Genomic DNA, 21,513 nt, shown 5'->3' on the forward strand with positions numbered 1-21,513 from the left:
TTTCCTTCTGCTGTCATCCCAGGGGGAAGGAAAGTGTTCATTAAATGCTAGTTTCCAATGTCTGCTTCCCCCGGCACTGGAGAAAGTATCACCATAGAGAAAGGATCTTTCTCCTAAGATGACATTTGCTATGACCCTGCCAAAGTCATTATTGTTAATCAAATAAGATGTGCAAATCTAAATAAAAAAAAGTGCATATCAATTTATGCAAATTGCAGTGTAAGCTTTTAAACTGCTGGGCTGATAAAAAAAATCCTTCAGCTTTCTTTGCTGTAATTAAATATATACTGATCTGCCTCTAGGTGGATAAATGCCTTTGCTTGTCTCTTTCTGTGATCATGTTCTTAGAGAAATGACAAATTAATAACTTGAGTAACAACAGTTCAATGGAAACAGCCTGATTACAAATCTTGTTAGAAAAAGGTATTGTTACAGGAGAAGTTTCCATTTATAATGCGGTAAATGTCTCTCAAGGAAGAAAAGCTGTTTAAAAACTTACATAAATGAAGAAACAGTAAGCAGGAGAGACAGTGCCCATTTCTCTTATTATATGGGTATGATTCAGTTACAGAAAACCCTCAGCAGAGGAGCCAGTTCAATTTGCTATTATCAGAGGGGTTTAGAACTGCCGATCCCTGAGAGCCTGCATTATTAACTAGGCTTGGCAGTATATTTTCTCCTGTAGAACACAAACTCAACACCTCTTCATTTAGCATGCACATTGGATAGTTCCTGGTTTAATGCAGCACATCTTGACTGCAGCAGCGCTGCAACTTTATGATTTGTTTTTGCCGTTCTGGAATATAAAGCAGTAGGTTAAATCCTACAGCATTTAGGATATGACCAGTGTCTTCACTGCGCTGACCCGATAGGCAGGAAATTGACCAGGTAGCCAAAATCTAATGATCTCATTTATTCCTGGTGATTAACATTTGGTGTCAGATAGGAAATGGAGCCCATCTTCCCTTTACCTGGCTGGTAGTGACTGTTTTTACCATGGGGTTTTTACCATGGTTTGGTGGTCAATGGGATATGTGTCAATGAATTTCATGCCAGTTCCTAGCAGTGGGTTCTCCACTTCATGAGTCTTCAGAGTCCACCAGCTCAGCCGGTACACAGCTCCACCACCTGCCTTGTTGGATCATGGAGGAGGAACTTATCTCACTGCTGGAGCTGGTCTCACTGGGCAGCTGTCTCTGCTTTAATGACTCTCCAGAGAAAGAACTTCAGTCTCCAGCACTGTAAATCCAGCCCCTTTCTTCAACCCAACATTCTCCTGAGGAAAGACATGAGGTTACTGGGCTGATGTCAGCATCTGTACTTAGAGACAACAGCTGGAAAATGTAGTGTTGTATCCTTTGCTGTTTGTCTCCATTCCCTGAAGAGATGGTGAGAGGCCCGTGTTGAAGGGACCCCACTGCTTCATCTCTCTATCTTCCTCTCCAATTATTGCTTTTATTTTTCCCTCTTCAAGGAAATTTGGAAGCTGAATGAAAGAGAGACTTACTCACCTGGCTTCCTAGCTTGTGGAAACTGTCAGGCTCACAGCTGATGGACAAAGTGCTCCTTTCTGTAGCTCTTGTGTAGTCTGCGCTCACACTGGGTGCAATCCGCTTCCATGCAGAAGGCAGCACCAGGGCTATGCAGTACTCATGCCCCACTTAATTGAGTCGTGCATAGGCTTGGTACTGCCCATCTGCAGAGGGGTGGATTTCACCTTGTCTACATGGAACTGCAACTAACTCCAATGGAAGGACTATGGACAGAGGGAGTGCTTCAAAGGCAGCGATAGAACCCACAGAGCAGAGAATTTTTGCTCTAGGTTTTACATTGATTATTTACGTTTAGAGGATGCAAAAATGAAATAAATGCCAGTAAATGTCTGGGGTGAAATCCTGACCCCACTGAAGTCAGTGGCAAAACTCCCATTGACTTCAATAAAGCCAGGATTTCACACTGACCTCTGCACTTCTGATTCCTTGTTGGGCATTATCCAATCAGCATGGTCCTTGAAATATCAGGACAACTGGTCAGAAAACTGAGCTTTATTTGTATTAACAAATAGACAGTGTGCAATAGTTATTTATATTTAAGAAGCAATGAGCCCCATTCCTCTATACGGGGCTTAGCCACATGGCAGTGAGTTGTTGACTAAGGCCTTGGCTACACTTGCAAGTTAGAGCGCATGAAATCAGCCCCGGGCGCCCTAACTCCTGAGGTGTCCACATTGGCAAGGCACTTAAAGTGCCTGGACTCTGCAGCTGGAGCGTTCCTGGTAATCCACCTCCACGAGAAGCATAGAGCTTGAAATGCCCAGGTGTCAGTGTGGACAACGTGTTGCATTACTGCACTGTGATTGGCCTCTGGAAATGTCCCATTAGCCCCTGAAGTCAAGTGGCCACTCTTGTCATTGTTTTGAACTCGGCTGCAGGCATGCGGATATCCCTTTTCAAAGCTCCGTTTCTGACAGCCGGCATGCTTATCTGCTCCGGGACAAAGCAAACCATTACTGTGGAATACTGCTGCTGCTGCCACCAAGGCAGGTGTGTCTGCGTGTGTGTTTGGGGGCGGGATGAGGGGGCTGATGTTGGGGTTTCCCCCTGCTGCTGCCTGAACTTACAAGACAACATCCTGACACACTCTGCCCCCCTGAAAACACACTCCCTCTCCCCGCACACATACACAACACACTCCCTGTCACACTCCACCCCCATTTGAAAAGCACACTGCAGCCACTTGTACACTGGGATAGCTACCACAATGCACTGATCTCTGTGGCAGTGCAAGAGCTGCTAATGTGGCCACACGACTGCGCTTGCAGCTGATAGTGTAATCACACAGCAGTGCTTTCTGTGCTGTGGTCTCCGAGGGCTGGTTTAAATCCCGGCACTCTACATCTGCAAGTGTAGCCATGACCTAAGAGATGTCCCAGCAGCAGGGGCGGCTCTAGGCACCAGCAAAACAAGCTGGTGCCTAGGGCGGCAAAATGTAGGGGGCGGCAAAAGGCTGGGGCCCCAGCTCATCCTGCCGCTGCGAGCCGAGGAGCGGCCCGTCCTCTGCCGCCGGGGGGGGGGCGGCAGGCTGGGCCGGCGGACCTGCCGCAGTCATGCCTGCGGGAGGTCCACCGGAGCCCCAGGACGACTGGACCTGCCGCCGGCCGGACTGCGGAGGCGCTGCGTCCGCGGCTCGGCTGGACCTCCCGCAGGCATGACTGCGGCAGCTCAAGCGGAGCCGCCGGACCCGCGAACCATCCGCAGCCGCGGGAGGTCCAGCCGAGTCACGCGGGACCAGCGGTCCCTCTGCAGTCATGCCCGCGGGAGGTCCGCTGCTCCCGCGGCTCCGGGGCATCTCCCGCGCATGACTGCTTGGGGCGGCCAAAAAGGTAGAGCCGCCCCTGCCCAGCAGGGTGGAAGAAATGTTGCCACACCTAACATGGATGTCTCCTGTTCTCAAGGGTTGGACACAGTTGCAGGCCTGCCTTACCTGGAGCTCATGAGGACTCTAGAATATATCAGTGCAAGTGAAGAACAGGGAGAGCTAATCTTGCATTATTGGGAGTGCTGCTGTCTATCTACCAAGGCCAAAGAGAGATGCACGCAGATGTGCTCCTGATTAGCAAGCTGAGGATTGCAGGGAGGCCCCCTCTCCTCCCAAGGCTCACCCCTTTATTTACCCTGCATGCTGGCAAAGAAGGCAACAGAGGCATAAAGGGCTTGTAACTTACTTCCACTCATTGCAGAAGTAGTCCACCTTGTACATGGACTTGCAATGCAAGACCATACCCCCTCTCATGTTGTTTTCCAATCTCCCAACTTCGCTGCCTACACCTGAAATCACACAATCAGAGAAAATGTTTTCCTTTAGATTTACCTTGCAGTCATATTAGCCCAGATTTTCAGCACCAACCTCTGTTTCCACAGAGCCCATCCCTGCTGCATCATCCCCAGCTGCAGGACCCATTGTTGAGTGGCATGAGTTGCTTTGTAGCTTCAGGGCTTTGTTGCTGTCCTCACAGCCAAGCTCCTGCTGGCCAAGGAAACAAAAGACCAAGGCTGAAAATTGATCCCAGCGCTTCCGCAATGCGGAGAAGGACACTGACTACTTGGCAGGTGAGCCCGTGTTATTTCTGGGCAGCAAAATAGCTCACAGATTGCAGCTTTTCTTTACAAATGTACAGGCTTGGACTTGGAGCAGGGGCTGAATCTAAACAGCGGATCCAGTGGGAACTTGTGATGTCATATGGTTACAAAATGTTGGAAGTTCTCAATGGTATGTGGATGTCACTAGGGCACTTAATCTCTTTCCAGCTGGCTTTGGCTTCCATCCCCTAAAAGTGAATTGCAGATGTTCCATCTCCTCTAACTTGGAGCCAAAATGTTTGGGCCTTTTTCCATTTTAATTTCACACTCTTCACAATAAAAAGAAGTCTCATCAGTTATAACTTTCCCCCTCCCTCCCTGCCATCATGAATAATGGTACAACAAGCTTCTGCTTTTGAATGTGGAAGATGTAAGAAAGCAGCAATGAAATCAACACTAATATGGCTGGGACACAGATGCACATATGTGCACATATGTGAACAGATGCACATATGTCTCCAGACCAACTCCTTTCATGAAAAGAAGATTCTTTATAAGAAGAGGACCCAGAAATTGCTACTCCTTTCATTCAGTCATGTTTTAATTTGAAAATGAAACCTAACTAGATGGCCAACGTTCAGAGGAGCTATGGGACTTCTCCTGTGCCTAGCAATATATTTTCCTATGATGCTGCACTTGGCTTTCAGCTCTTGCAGACCCTTACTCAAGAGTTCACTAGTATTTCTGGTGCAGACACAGCTCCACCCTGTCATACTTGAAGATCGAAAAATGTAACACTGGAACAAAGCCTCATAGCTTTGCTTGTTTCTTTCCTCATCCGAAAGAGCTGAACTCTCATCTCTAATGAACCACGTTCAGGGTGACCATGTCAGGTGAGGAAAGATAACGGCTTGTTCCTTGTCTTCCCTTACCCTTGCCTTACCTACTGGGGGCCCAGTCATCTGCTGTACTCTAGACTGCCTGGCGAAATCCTGCAGGGATGCTGTTAGCAAGAACAGCCAGTCTCCAAGGAGATCGTACTAGTAGATTGTTGTTCCCAGGGTGTCACATCAAGAGCACAGCTACAGCTATACAACAACCCATATCCCATATCGTCAACTAATTATGTTTCTGATGGATTGCCCCATCACCTAATCAGTAGTCAAAATCTGAACCAGGGGCCAGATCCTTCATCTCTTCCATTTAAGTAAAAGTCAAGACTAGTTTTCCTGCCCTTTCCTGATACCCCGGTGTCACGAAGTTTGTGGGGGAGACAGGGCCCTGCACCCCCCCACTTTCTGCAATCCTCCATGACTCTCAGCCAGCCAGTAAAACAGAAGGTTTATTAGATGACAGGAACACAGTCCCAAACAGAGCTCGTAGGTACAGAGAACAGGACCCCTCGGTCAGGTCCATCTTGTGGGGTAGGGAGCCAGACCTGGTTCTGGCCTCCCTCCATTTCCCCAGCCAGCTCCAAACTGAAACCACCTCCAGCAGTCCCCTCCAGCCACACATCCTGGCTCCTCCTCCAGCCTTTGTCCAGTTTCCTGGGCCGAAGGTGTCACCTGGCCCCATCCCTCTCCTGGGCTCAGGTTACGTGCTCATGTATCATCCCTCAAGTGAAGTCACACCCTGCTATCCCATCACCAATGCAGACAGTATCAGTAAAACTCCCCCGCAACATCCCCAGGTCAATACTCCCCACTCCCTGCTCCGTCACACTCTGTCCCTAGTTTCATCATCTAATTTAAATCACCATTTAAAATTTGTTTCTGTCATTTATTCGTCGCCTGGTAAAAAGTGTTTCCTGCAGGCTCCTTTCCTCAGCTCCAGACTTTCCAGCATCACCATTTAGCCTGTGAACTGTCAGAGACTTCTGGCAGGAGCGCTTCCGAGCAGATTGATGGCCTTGCAGAGGTTCAAAATAACTAGAAATAGGATGGCTTGAGCCCCAACAGGAAAAATACATCTTTTATGGCATTTATTGGTTTAAGTTTACATTGAGTAAAATGGGTTCTCTTGAAAATGATTAGCAGGTGCATACTCAGATCAGGCAGCTGAAAATGATTGAAATGGTAGGTTTATTAGTTAAGGCCCGTATGGAAATAAACACCCAGAGCTGCAGAATGTACACATCTAAGAGTTTGAATGGTAAAATATACCCAGCTGATGGGATATGTTTAGCTATGTAACTTTTAGTCCCTTGTTTTCTGTGTACTGCATCTGAAGTGTGAGATTTTCTAGCATGTTCAGCATTGGCCTAAATCTGTTCACATAGACGTCATCTTGTCACTGATGTCGATGGAAGCAGAGTTAAGTTAATGTTGAGCACTTTGGGAAATCTTACATTAGAGCCCTAAGCATTCTTCATGTGCAGAGCTCAGTAATCCTTTTGTTCACAGAGTTGGCTCTGTGTATATGTGGAAACAATCATCTGAAAACTGAATGTGTCAGGGGGGTTCTTACCCCCAGAAGAAAGGGAATTTTGCAAATTTAAAACCACAGAATTACAAAACTACACATGCTTTGCAAAAAAAATGAAGGTTAAAACACTCCAGTCAAAGGGCACTGATTAAATGGGGGGAGGGGGAAGATATCTAGCACAATACAGCAAGGATCAGTATTAGGTCTAATCTTATTTAACATCATCCTTAATCATTTGGAAGAGGGAGTTAATGGCACATGAATGAAATTCACCGATGATACTAAACTATAGAGAATTGCGAACACCAATCAGGATGGAAAGAATCCAAAGTGCCCTAGCTATCCAGATTAGAAACATGGGCTTAAAATGAAATTCTCCTCAGAAAAATGCCACATGGTACTTATGGGAAACAACAGTCATTGAGAGGAGAATACCTGAATGAGACAGGGGTAACAGCACATTAGACATGAGTTTGTAATGCAATGTGAATCACATAAGGTCAGTGCAGTTTGGCATTGAATGCACAGAGACCAGGTCTTCCTAGAGCTCCAAGAAGGGCATGGGGAGAATGTCCGCTGCGGCATCCTTTAGCATTGTGGAGTACTCTCCTGTCTCCGTAGCCCACCAGTGCAGGGCGATGGGACTTTAATCCCGCCTACGTTCTGTGACAGTCTGTACTATTATGTTCACCCTTTTTTAAAAACTATGATAAATTTTGAACAATTTTTAAAACTCATCTGCTGAGCATTATTGTCCTGGTAAAATATGTGTGGCAACACTGTATGTAAAGTTATTAAATTCTACTGTATAAGGCATGTTCCAAGTCTGAGGAAACAGCTTCAGACCAGTTCCCCAGAGACAAAAGGCTAGCCAACACCTCAGCCAGGTGTCAACAAAATCAAGTGGACTATTATCTGGTTAAGCAGCCATTCTTTGGCAGGGAGAAGGGTGTGACTGAGAACTTTACATATTGGCAATGGATCAGCTGAGGGTCCCTGCGTAAACATACTGGCTGTCACTTGAACCCCAGCTGGAGATGGTTCACAAAGAGGAGGAAACGATATAAAAATAAAGAACAGAGGCCTCACATCACCTTTCTCCCCTCATTTCTAGTCACATCAGCAACAATGTTTGAAAGACAAAAGAAGCATCATTGAAATGTGGGAGGGTTCCTGGCTGAAAGATCCAGCCAGACTGCTGTAAGCATATGGTGAGAAAAACCATTTTTGCTTTAAAATCATTTAGCTTGTTAAGATAGGGATTCGTTTGAGTTTTACCTTTTATTTCTTTATAACTAGTTCTGACTTTTATTTCCCATTACTTATAATCAATCTTTCTATAGTTAATAAACTTGCTTTATTGCAGTGGTCCCCAACCTTTTCATCTGGCGGACGCCAGACGAAGCACCGTGGGGGCGGCGGATCATCTGCCGAAATACCAGGCATTTCGTGCGCATTTTATCGATGCCGCCACGCCGAGCCACAAGCGAGGCCGACCAGAGAGCCACACTGCAGAAATTCAGCAGCAGAGCAGCAGCAGGCCAGCCAGAGCCAGGATGCGGCAGGATGCATGCCCCTCGCGATGCCCCCCCCGCATGGAGCCGGGGGGGGGCTTTTGGTATTGTTTTATTTATATTTTTGTGTGTTGGATTGAAGTGTGTGGGATTGGATTTTGAGATAACAGGCTCTGTGCGTATCATTTTCTATTAATGAAATGATGGATTTTGTATGAGTTTGTATTGTACAGGAGGGTGTCGGGCAGTACAAGATGCACATTTCTGGGGACGAGTCTGGAACTCAGAATTTTGTGGTGTCACTCTGCAATATAATTTCAGGAGTGGCTGGTTGGAAGCACTCCTATAACTCAGCTGGGAGTAATTTTACATGCCACAGGAAACTAGCTCAAAAGGTTCATAGTTCAATTGGGCTTTGATAAGATCAGATTATGAAAGACTCTGAAAGGATTCCCCTTAATGGGAATTGGGGATCACATTTACTTAGATATGTTTGAAAATCTCCACAATCAGGGTTTCGCTCTGCTGATTCCTCAAAACAAACAACATTGTTTTAATTAAATGCTAATCAATAGTGCCAGCGCATGCAGGGAACAAAGCATATGACCACATGCTAGAGAAGTGACGGAGATGCAGCTGCCTGAGGTAGTTAGTGAGTGTTGCTGTAGGACTGTTTGTTGCAGTGTCAACTTAATTTAGAAGTGAGTAACAAAATGCTAACATAAATGCAAACCCCCATTGGCCACAAGCAATTAACATTCTTTTATTACAGTAAAATGGGATTCATGGATTTTTATTTTTGTTTGTTTCCATCTCCATTTCCTGAGCAGGTCTATTAAAAGGCAGTGATTTACTGTGTAACCTGGAGTAAAAACATTTGGAAATAACTATAAGCTTTCTAATTAAGCACCATCTGATTAATGGCTCAAATTTATAGAGACTACTGTATATACGTGGCATGGCTGCATGTGGTGCACTTTAATGAGCTCTACTTTGAGGGCTCTGTTTTTCTGAACTTCTCTGCTGAAACATCAGCCTGGATTTATGAAAGTGCTGTGGCACCGAGGGCATAACTTGGGTACGAGTGGGCCCTGGTACGTCAACTTGCTTTGTTCCCCTGGGCAGTGAGGATATTTACTCCCATGCTATTGAAACACTCATGTAATACATTTTAAAACTCATGTCTTAATGATCGTCCCCTACACTCACTGCCTCACTCTCTGGGGGCAGACTGTTTTTTCATCCTGGAGTCGTGTGATTTTAGGAGTGTCTCAGCACTTTTATAAGTAAGACTGTAATCTTTGTAGTTATGGAGAAAAGTCTGAACATGTGCCTTCTATCAATCTAAGGAACTTATAAGGCCTCTCTCACTGTAGTTTCTGATCACCTCACTATCTTTAATGTATTTATCCTCACAACACCACTTTGAGTTAAAGGATATAAGTGGGGTACTGAGCGACTAAGTGTTTTGTCTAGATCCACACAGCAGGTCTATGAGAGAGCAGGGACTCAAATCTATAATTCCTTGGTCCCTCCCTAATATCTCAACCACTGGACTATCCTCCCCTAAGGTCCTTAAACCCAAAAGACAAATAAATAATAATAGTACCTAGCTCTTCTGTAGTGCTTTTTCCTCAGTAGATCTCAAGGTGTCTCACAATGTTTGATGTATCTATTCTCTCCACACAGCAGTGAGGGAGGGAAGAGCTATTATCCATTTTACAGGTGGGGAACTGACACTAAGTAACTTGCCCAAGGTCACACAGGAAGGCAGTGGCAGAGCACAGAACTGACCCCCAAACCCTAGGCTTGTGCTCTAACCACTGGACAACTTCTTTACCAAATCTAACTGTTTTCTAAGCTAATCTCTGATTTTTGGGGGTAGGGCTGATGGCTGAGTGTTGAATGTTTGGTGTTGGCAACATTTTTGTTGTTACTTTGACATGATTGTACTACCTGTGCAAGGTGCTGTGCTGACTGACCACCCTGGAGGGCAGAGCCCTCTATCCCCACAGAAAGCAGCAGGGGAAAGAGGAGCTCAGTCTTCTCAGCCCTTGGCTTTCACCCACAATGGCATCGGGGCAATGGGGCTGGCTCTTGTGCTGCCCTGCAGGAATGTCACCCTGGTTGTGCATCTGTCTACAGATGTGCAAAGTCTATGATTGTTAATCTTTGTAGGTATATGACAGTAAGAAATAAACTGCACTGCACATCCTGGCTGAAATTAATCTCTGAAGGTCAAGACTATAAATCCAGGATTATAATCAAGAGTAAGTGTGGGGTGCTGTCCCTTCCTCTGCTCTATTGGAATTTTCTGCTGACCCCCACCAGACCCATCTCCACAGGCTTCCATCTCTGACTCGCTTCTCCAAATGCCTCCCATGTAAGTGATGAACAGTGTTACCTGTATGGTGTTCTGAGCATGTTCCCTGACCCCTTGCTTCCTCGTACTCCAGGAGTTCTCTGGCTATTTCATTCTGTGAACCTTGAGGATGATTTTCCAGAGCTCCTATAAAGGATTTAGGAGCACCAGTCCCATTGACAGATAATGGTAACTGGGTGCCTAATTACTTAGGAGCTTTTGAAAATCTTCCCTTCCACCTTATTTTTAGAGAGGGACTATCTCCCTACTTGTGATCACAAAGAGTTCTTCCCACGCTTGCCCAGCCCCCCCCCCCATAAATAGGGTGGGGAAGGAACTGGATATACTGTTTTGTGGGAAAATCCATAATTTCAACATGTTTTACTTTCCATTTCAGGATGAAAACCAAATGCTGTCCTTTCACCCCCTCTCTCCCCGAAAAAAAGTGTTTGGGGTTGATCACAAAATGTTTTGCTTTCAACAAAATAGCATTTCCTGATGGAAATGTTCCACTGGAGAATTCTCAGCCAGCTCTCGGCATTAAGGCTTGCATACTGCCCAGTGACACTGCCAGCAGTTGCTTACCCAGGAAAGTAACTTTAGCAAAATAGTGAATGTATTTTAGCTGTCTTTTCATGTGGACTACTGGGGCAGCTGGTACCAGACAGAAGAGCAAGCCCTAACAACCAGCCAGTTCTCCACAAGAGACTGTAATAACCCACTGGGCTAGAACCAGCAAGCATGGGGAGTTTAGTCTGCTGATGCTTCTCCATCACCATTGGAAGCTTAGGCCAGGAATCTGCTGGGGGACCCTGTGAAGCTAGACACTGCAGGAAGTCCCACCCAGCAAGGCCTGAACGGCAGCCCCCCTCAGCCCACAGGTTGGCCCATGCTGGTATATAAACCAGGAAGCCCTGAAGAACAATTGTCTGAGCAACGATGCAGACTGCCTGCTTGCTTCTGCTCCAGATCTCACCTTGCTGTGGCCTCTAGACTCTGGTTTCTGACTCTGCTCGATCCAGTCTCTGCTACTGGTCTCCTGCTGCAAGCTGGTAACTGATTGGCGCACAGACAGCCCATGGCCCAGCCCCAATAGCCACCAGCAAGTGCAGCAGAGACACCAGTGAACATCTTCCTGATCCTCTGCCAGCCACTCCGTGCAACCTCACGTTCTCCCAGCATCAGCCTCTTTTAAACCCCACTCCCATACTGCTGCCTTGTTACTATCCACAGACCCATGTCCACCCTGCCCTACCATTCACATCTAGATGATAAATAATTTACAAGCACAGCACACAAGAATTATCATAAAGCGGAAGACAAATCGGCAAGATTTGTGCAGTAACATTAAGCTCCTGTCTCCTCCTCCTATGTTGCCTTCCCTTCCTTGGTCCTATCCCTCTTGAATTTAGAAGCTCCTCAGGACAGGGCCCTTGTCTTGTTTACTTGCCCCTATGGCACCCAGCATGTTGATGGGTCATGAGAATACAGGGTCAGCTCCTGACAGCTGAAAATCCCTCCCCCACCCCCTCCTGGGTTAAGTTAATAGAATTTCAACCAACTTAGAGATTCTGAATTTCTACTACTTGACTGGCCTGCTGATGTCAATTAAATGGTATATATCATGCAATTAAATTGTTTATGTTCCAAAGGCCAAATTCCGCTCTCAGTCACATAAATGAATAACCAGAATAACTCCATACACATAATTGAAGTTATGCCAGGCTTCAACCATTAAAACAGAGAGCAAGAGACATTAATGCTCCCAAGGCTTTAAAGACTACATTTAGGGCCTGATCCAACACCGGCTGAAGTTAATGGAAAGATTCCTACTGGGGCTTTAATAGGCTTTGCATTAAGCTCTTATCCTAATACCCCCACCATTATTATAGCCTTCTTCCTGAATTTAATATAATAACAATACATTTTCATAGCCTACAAATGCTATATAACTAGCAATTTTCTTTTTCTTTTTTAGAAGCCCAACAAAAATCTATAACACAGGGGGAAAAATAATATCCTAGACCCACAATCCTGTAAATTGAGCAAGGACAGGAAGTATTTCATCCTAAACCTTCTGAGCACAATCTGTTTCATTTACCACAGACTTATAGTCTATAGGATAGAACAAACTCATAGAAGGTAAATCAAATCAGATATTATAACAAGCATTGGAAAAAAGGACAGCAAGCCATTGTGTTGATGTTTTGTTTGTCTTTGCAAGCATGCTGCAGTCCTGTCAAATTTGTATTCCCGAGGACCCTGCTAGCTCTCAGATTGTTCTCGCGGCTGGTCCCAAGTGAATTGTCAGATTCTAAAGAGGCACAAGGATTATTGATTAGACACAGAGTCACACTGACCTTCTCCCAGCTACTCATTGTTTCAATGTCCCTTAACCTTTTTTTCTAATTTTATTTGTATGACAATGGAAGTTACTTGTTAAAGAGCTGTGGTCATGACTGTCATAATAAAAAGTCATTAGTTTGCACTGGAGGAGCAACTAGAGGCACATTCCTCATTGAAATATGATTGTCTGCATATTCCAATTCAATTATTTACCAGCGAAAGGGCTAAATCAAAACCCCCTGATCTGAACTGTCCCAAACTTTGAAAGGGGTTTGGAATCCAAATCCTCCATCCAAACTGCACATTTTCACACCAGAGAGGGCTGTGTTTCAGAGGTAGTTGTGTGTAGGGAAACTTTTACACAATCTATTCAAAAAAAATTAGGCTGAAAATGATGCAGACATGGCAAGTGGAATTTGTTATTCCTGAAACTATAGCTGGGCAAATAGCTCAAAAAGTACGACTGTGAATATCTGCTCACTTAGGGAAATGAATTACTTTGGCTTGTGCCTGTCCTCTCTGATGTTTACTTTCTCAGAATAGTCTAGCAAATTCTGGGATTAGTGGTGAAAACAGCAATTTTTAGTGATTATTAGAGAATAGTAATGGAAAGTGAATTTGGAATTAGTAAATCCAGTCTGAAGAGTTACTCTCATCCAGTCATGGAGCAGAAACAATACCTTGTGAGCTGTACAGCCAATCAATGCTAATCAGCACAGCTCCCATTTTTATTATTGAATATTCAGAACAAACTGCTCACAAGCAGTCAACAGACCACGAATTAACAGCTGGAATTATTCAGGGGATACTTTTGAACAACAACCAAATGTGAGACAATCATGAACCGCTCACAAAGAATTCATGAACAGGAAAAGAGGCCCAAATTCATTTACTAAATTATTCATTATGCATTATCCCCCTCAGTTCTATTAAAGATTATAGGACTATCTATCTGCAGTCACAGGCAGAGAATAAAGCTAAATTGCAGATGGCTGTAGAAAATAAGTGAAAAAATGTAAACGTTCCAAAAGCAGTCAACCAATGGAAAACCCCTCTAAATACATTTTATTGGGTAGTTACAATGATAAACCTAACACGACATTCCAAGGTCAAATGGCCACAACAATTTGCTCACAAACTACAGAGTAAGAATCAGTCACTGAACAATATTGATGAATATTTTTAATTATTATTTTGTTTATTGTCCAATTGATGTAAAACATTTCATTAATTGATTACATTCATGAATACATTTGAGATAGTCACAGTTTGTTCAGAAATGGTTCACAAAAGGAAAACAGAGTAAAGAAATTCATTCCAAATGATTTGACCAGCACCAAACATCACTTCTTTTGCTCCAGGATGTTACAAGCTATATTCTGCTCTTATATTCCACTCATAGTAACTCCAGTATTTTTTCACACAACGCACAATCAACCTGTGGAACTTCTTGCCAGAGGATGTTGTGAAGGCCAAGACTATAACAGGGTTCAAAAAAGAACAAGATAAGTTCATGGAGTCTAGGTTCATCAATGGCTATTAGCCAGGATGGGCAGGGATGGTGTCCCTAGCCTCTGTTTGCCAGAAGCTGGGAATGGGCGACAGGGGATGGATCACTTGGTGATTGCTGTTCTGTTCATTCCCTCTGGGGCACTTGGCATTGGCCACTGTCATAAACAGTTAGTTAAGGGTTAAGGTTTTGTTTTCGACCTGTAAAGGGTTAACAAGCAGTACCTGTGGACACCTGACCAGAGGACCAATCAGGGACAAGATAATTTCAAATCCCTGTGGAGGGAAGTTTTTTTTTCTGTTCTTTGTGTTTTTAGAGAGTCTCTCTTGGGAATTAAGGGAGTCCAGACATCTTAATCAAGTCCTCCCAGGTTTCTGCAATAAATTCTTCTATTCAAGCTAGTGAGTATTAGCAAGGAACTAGTATTCTTATACTTTTATTTCTGTATTTGCAATTCTGTGTTTTGCTATATAATTTCTTTAATTCTGTACTGTTATTGCTTTTACTGAGAAAGAAGGGGAGGGGGAATTCTCTCCAGAGATTGATAAGTTTAGACCCTGTGTATTGTTCCATCTTGGTTACAGAGACAGTGACTTTCTTTTTATTCTTTAATAAATCTTTTCTATAAAGGACTTGGTTGATCTTTCCTTGGGTGGATTCTCAGGGAAAGGGGAGGAGGGAAGCATCCCTCTGTAGTGGATTCCGGTATCTCTCCTAGGAAAAGGGAGGGAGGAGGAAGCAGGGGGGGAATGGTTTATGTCTCCTGGGTGTAAGAACTCCATGGATTTGGGGCTCTTGGGATCCCCAAGGATTTTGGGGAAGGACTGTGTCCCAATCCACGTACCTTATTGGGTGGTGGCAGCTTTTACCAGATCTAAACTAGGATTTTAGTTTGAGGGAAACCAAGGCAGGTCCCCATTTTGGAACCCAACAGCTCTAAGTGGGGGTGAGACCTATGACAGCCACTATTGGAAGGCAGGCTACTGGGCTAGATGGACCTTTGGTCTGATCCAGTATGGCCAATCTTATGTTCACTGAAGTTATACCAATGTTACTAAGAGAAGAATTTGAGCTGTTGTCAAGATCCCATGTAGGGAATCTAGGTTGTCTTCATGTCATAATGTTTATCTACACTGGGAAAAGGCATCTGGGCAGAACCTGGCCTTGAGGAGTTGCGGTCACTTACATGACATTCAGCACAATTTACAATTTAGCACACAGATGTGAAAAAATTTACTCAGAATATGTCAGTCTACAGGACCTTAGTTAAAAATTTGCTTTAAAATATTTCATTAGTGTTTTGCTGAAGATTATAAAATCACATCTCTAAAAAATCCTTGCATAGATTTTTAGATGCACAATCTGAGTATTCATCTTTAGCCTTAAATGCTTGGATCTTCAGGCATAAAGTTTTTTAACTAAATCCTTCAAATGACCACCCTTATCTAAAATACACATGCGATCCCGGGCAGCCATTGGGCATAGGGGCACCAGTTTAATAATACTGCATAGGGCCCCATAAATCCTAAGGATGGCCCTGGCTGCCGTTAAAGTAATTTTACTCCTAAAGATTAGCTGCGGGAGACAAAAATACACACCATGTTCATTCCATTGATAAAATACATGATGACTAATCTTTTATGACATTTATATCCACTTCTGAGTTCTGCCTGCGCTCCTCACTCATGAAGGTAAATGTCATAACAGAATTCAGCCATCATGTATTTTTACACACGCACAAATTAAAGTTGCTTTTTAAAGCTGTGTACATGGCAAGATGCCTTTTCCTTGTGAGGGCTGTATTGGGCGGTCTAGACCAGGGGTTCTTACAACAAATGTTTTGGTGGCCTCAGAGTGCGGCCACCAATTCTCAGTGGTAGCCGCACTAACACATTTTAACTAAAATACTTAATTAACTTTAGGAAAAACAATTAAATATGCATAGATACACATCCAAATCATTGTAATGCATATTTCTAGGGTTTTTTTTGGCAGACTCAACAACAAAAATAATGCTGCCTCCCCCTTTGTCTGCCCCCACCCCCATCCAGGGCTTAGTGGATCCTGAGGCTTGCTGTGAAAAGTGATATTTCTATATTTGTTAATATCACAGCACAATTAGTAGCTACCTGGGAGGCTATGAAAAGTGATGTGATATTAACAAACATACAAATATCATTTTTCACAGCTAGCTAGTAAGTCTGCTGTGAAAAGTGATACTTGCATGTTTGTTAATATCACTTTTCTCAGCAAACCCCAGGACCCATTAAACCCTGGCGGGCGGGGGCACAGGAGGAGGCAGCAGGGGCCAGAGGCAATGGTGGGATGGATGCAGGGCTGGGGGAGACAGTGATGGCCCAGGGCAATGGAGGGGATGGATGAGAGGCTGAGGGAGGCAGCAGGGACCCAGGGCACTGGGGGGGACGGATGCAAGGCCAGGAAGGCAGCTCCACCACGGGAGCTGGGGGTCAGCACCTGCTGCCCTCTGGCCAGAGCCAGGGGTTGGTGCCCAAAGCCCTGTGCTTGGAGTCCGCTGCCATGCGCCTGGGGCTGGGGGTTGGTGCCTGTGGCCAGCGCCTGCCACAGAGTGGCCAGAGCCTGGGACTGGAGCCGGGAGCCAGCGCCAGGCTGCCACACAACTGGAACCAGGGGCCAGAGGCTGAAGCTCTGCAGCTGGAGGCCAGGGCAGCATGGCCAAAGCTGGGGGCGGGGAGGTCAGTACCCACTGCTACGCAGTCAGAGCCTGGGGCCGCCCAGCTAGGCTCCTGAAGTCCCACTGCTGGAGCCTGCCATCCAACCCCCCTGCCCCCAATGTGGGTCCAGAACTCACCTTGCTCCTGCAGCGTTGTGCCCCACCTCTCTCCAGAGGCCACACAGGGCGGCGCATCCAGGAGCAACAAGGAGGGAGGGGAGGGGCTGATGCTTTGCGCCCCCCCCATCACTGCCCAGAAGGCTGTCATGGCTGCACAAAAAGCACGTGGCCACAGTGGCCGCATCTGAGAAATGTTGTGCTAGACCCCTCCTTGAGGCACTTTTCTAGCCGATTTCTTACCGGCTATGTTGGAAGCTAGGTGGTTTACCACTGAGTACACAATTCCCCGTTCATAAATGCCATCTCTGCCCAACACACTGACAGGTAGCAAGATGCTCTAGAAATGACGCTTATCTGGAACTCAACTGGGATTTGTAATTCTATTTCCCAAAGGGCCCCCCTTTCTTTCACAATGTTGGGATTTCCGTGCACAGCAGCCTCCACAAATACACTGAAAAGGTTGGAAACATTAAAAATAAATAAATAAAGGCATTGTTTTTAAAACCTGCATACTGAGGCCAAATAGGAAAGACACATCCCTGATTTCTCTGATAACAGCTGGGAAACTGACAGTCTTGGAAGTTGCCATCAACTATTTATATTTTAGACCAGGAGAAGTGTAATTATGAAATTCCCAATGTGAAGTTCCTTACCCCACCAGTCTGCAATCAATTTGCTCTCATTAATAGTTGCATCCAAAGACCACTGAAATCTATTGGAGTCTTTCCATTAACTTCAGTAGGCTTAGGATTCGACCCTATAAGCACTTTTCTTTCTCCTTTCTTTTTCCTCATTTCCTCCAAGGAAAATAATCATGTTGTTTTTGTAGATTGTGCCATACAGTGACCTAAGTGCATTATCTCTAAACTGAACAATACTTAGATTCTGCAAGTTCTCAATGATGCATTACGCAGTGAATAGCATGGTGGCCTGGGATGCAGCGGATGTGTGCACCGTGCCTGACTGCTGCTGATGTGTGGGGTGAGCTTTGGTGAGTCACTTAGACCTCAATCCTATGAGGTGCTGAGACCCTTCAGCTCCGAAGGAAGTCCGTGGAGGTTGACGGTGCCTTCGGCCCACTTGTGCAGACATCATTAGGAAGGGTACAGGTTGAAGGGCATCGCCTGGGTAAAGTCATCAGCTACTGGTAAATCTTCAGAGATTTGTCAGGGCCCTGCCTTGCCCTTGCTTCTTCCCATAACCGTTACTCAGCTTGACAAGTCAGCCAGCTGAGAAGCATGACTGGGATTGTCAGTCTCCTGATGATCCTGTGACCCTGCTTGGGCTTTGTGGCATCTGCCAAGCCTAATAGGGTCCCAGTAGGCAGGGCGGTGGTGATGTGGGTCTCTGCTGGCCATATTAAGAACCGTAGAGGGGGGGATGGTCTTTATGAACCCTTTTCCAAACTACCTTCTCCCAACACAGAGCATCCAGAACTACTAGTGCTGGGGGGACATCTGGTACATGGGTGTGTACAGAACGGTGAGGTGGGGGCAGTGCAGTGATAGACAGTGGCTGTGGTCATGGTGCGAGATGTGTCTGTGTGTGGAGGAGCAAAGGCATGTTAGAATCATAGAAATGTAGGGCTGGCAGGGACTTCGAGAGGGCCCCTATCCTGAGGTAAGACCAGGTAACTCTAGACCATCCCTGACAGGTGTTTGTTCAACCTGTTCTTAAGGACGGGGATTCCAAGACCACTCTTGGAAGCCTATTCCATAACTTAACTTTCCTTATCATCATAAACTCTGGCGTAACTTCATTTCCTTGCTTTTGTGGGTTTGCATCAGGTATGTTCTTTGCGCAGCACCCCTAATTGCTTTGCAATATAATTTACATAGACTGGAGTAAGGTGGATTTGCCTAAACATTGCCTACATAGTGTGTGCTTCTTCCCCTATTCTCACCACTACTGCTTTTTTCCTTTTAGGCTACTTAGTACCTGTCAGATCTAAACTGGCTGATAAACCTTTGCGGACTAATGGAATGTGAAGCAACAGCAATGACTCCTGTGAAACAAATATGATGTACTTGTGGGCCTTTGTCCCACAGGTTCTGCTGAAGCAGAGATCTGTGAAGTAAAGGAGGCTGGGGGGCGGGGGGCAAAGGGTGACTGTCTACTGCCTCTGATCTTTAGCCCAAAGAGGCTGAGATCAATTTGGATAACCCTGTGAACTTTAGGGTGATTGTCTAGTCTGAACCCCTTAACCATTTAGCATTTCCCCTGTCATGTACACCTTATACAGGGTAGGTTGCAGGGCTGATACCAGCAGATCAGGCTTCTGTACCAGATATGGACTGTCTACAGAGCTTCCTTCCTAGAGAGATAAACCAGAGATGTGTTCACTATAAGATCATTTAAACACACTGCCAGGAATGGCCATTGTGAGCTTAAGTAAGGTACGTTGCACACAGTGCCAACTAGTGGCTGAACAGGAGTAATAGAATGCAAAATTATATTAATCTCCCCATTTAAATTTTACATTTACAAAATTGTACAAAATGTACACTCTCATGCTATCTTTAAAGGTCCGTACATTCAGTCTGTTAAGGGTCTCTGAAAATCATACTTGACCCAAACGTGTAACAACTTGGTCATCTGGCTGTCCATTACTTGCAACAACTGGCTGTGGTCGGATTGGAATCCTTGAGTCTTCTTTTTGTTCTGCATCCACCATCTGTAGCATTTGATCTGTAGATGTTGGCAGTTTCTGTTGAACTCTCCTCTCTCAGTCATATGACCTGGGTGACGATTTTTTCCCTTTATAACTCCTGTAGTTCTCTATTCTTTTTCTCCATTCAGTTTGACACAAACATTGTCAGTAATGTTGTAGACCAGTCAGTTCTCTAGCTCAGTGGTTCTCAAACTGTGGGTCAGGACTCCAAAGTGGGTCACAATCCCATTTTAGTGAGGTTGCCCAGGCTGACTTAGACTTGCTGAAGCCTGAGATGCCCTTGCTGGCCAGGGTGGCGAGGCTCGGGTGGCTCAGGCTTCAGTTCCCTTTCCTGGGGTCATGAAATAATTTTTGTTGTCAGAAAGGGGTCGCAGTGCAATGAAGTTTGAGAATCCCTGCTCTAGCTGAGTGACATCTGTTTTTAAAAAGTGCCTGTAAGGTCGTTTTGTTTCTTTATCCAGTTGACTACTCTCTTCATGGCTAGCCACTTTGGAAATAGGTTCTTTTCCAAAGCTGGAACAGTAGTTCTGAGTTAATCTCATCAGGCGTTGTGGTGGACTATAGCCAGTAGCTGTTATCAATGTTGATCTATAACTCAGAAGAGCAAGGCATGGATCTTCTTGCTGTAGGATTGTCTTGGCTGTCAGAACAGCTATCTGCCTCTCCATTCATTTGTGGGTAATATGGGCTGCTAGCAATGTGATCAAAATCATATTTTTTGAATTACTTAAATTTTGCTGCATTGAATTGTGGTCCATTGTTTGTCACTAGTTGTTCTGGAATACTGAAATGAGCAAAAGTGCCCTTCAGTTTCCCTATAACACTGCAACACATTATGTCTTTCAAGTACATTATTTCTATATACCTGGAAAAATAGTCCACTATGATCAGGTAATGAACACTGAAGTCACATAAATCTGCAGCTAGTCTCTTCCAAGGTGTGTCTGGTAGAGCTGTTTGTACAGTGGTTCAGCATTGTCTATTAAGTTTATTTGTACTGAATTCCCTTTCAAAAGTCCAATATCATCAAATACTCTGAGTTCTTCCACCTTTTTCACTAGGCCCATGATGGCTGCCACACTACAACTGAAGAAGGCTGTTGGGCTTGATCCTTTGATTATATGCACTCTGAATGCATGTCTTTGTAAGTTGTTTCTGTAATGACCTGCTCAGAATACCTCCAGGGCTAGACAGGGTTATGTCTGGTGATTATCCCTGGGATGGGTTGAAGACGACTGTAAGTCCCTTCTGAGATGACTGTCATGTCTGCTCCTGAGTCAATTTTAAAGTCAATATTCTTGCCATGAATATAGGCAGTCCTCAACTCTACAACATTCAAATTATGATGAATGGTACTTATGACATTTATAAATTGACACCCTGTTTCGACTTTCCAACAATGGTTTCGACTTTATGACGCTCAATCCGATAACATTGTTCCTATCAGTTCTGAGTTATGACATTTCGACTTAAGATGCAATTTTTACGAACCAATTGTGTTATAAGTCCGAGGACTGCCTGTATTCTATTTCACTCTCTAGTCAGGCTCTGTGTCATCATGTGAGATAGAGTCCAGAAACAATGTTTTTGATTGTCTGTTCTATTAGTTAGCTCCCTGACTGCCTTTGTATATCAAACAGCTACAAAATGTCCATATTTTATGCATTTATTACTCCTTGCATCTCCGGCTAACCATACATCTGTTGGGATATGAATTTTTCTACGTCTTGTATATTTAGCTTGAAAGGCTTTATAGTTTGCCTTGAATTTGTCCCTCTTAGCCTCAGGGGTCTTA

General features: G+C 44.8%; 1 long non-coding RNA gene across 1 annotated transcript in view; it reads right to left on the reverse strand.

Annotated features, from left to right (window-relative positions):
• Nucleotides 1-929: 929 nt before the first annotated feature.
• Nucleotides 930-21,513, reverse strand: part of LOC120381246 — a 69,715-nt gene continuing 49,131 nt past the window's right edge. The window contains exons 2-3 of the long non-coding RNA XR_005587987.1: nt 3,725-3,827; nt 930-1,276 (exon numbers count right to left, since the gene is read on the reverse strand). This is a non-coding gene — a long non-coding RNA (uncharacterized LOC120381246). The remainder of the gene's footprint in view (nt 1,277-3,724; nt 3,828-21,513) is intronic.

This window comes from Mauremys reevesii, linkage group 13, assembly GCF_016161935.1.
Source record: "Mauremys reevesii isolate NIE-2019 linkage group 13, ASM1616193v1, whole genome shotgun sequence".
Classification (NCBI taxonomy): Eukaryota; Metazoa; Chordata; order Testudines; family Geoemydidae; genus Mauremys; species Mauremys reevesii.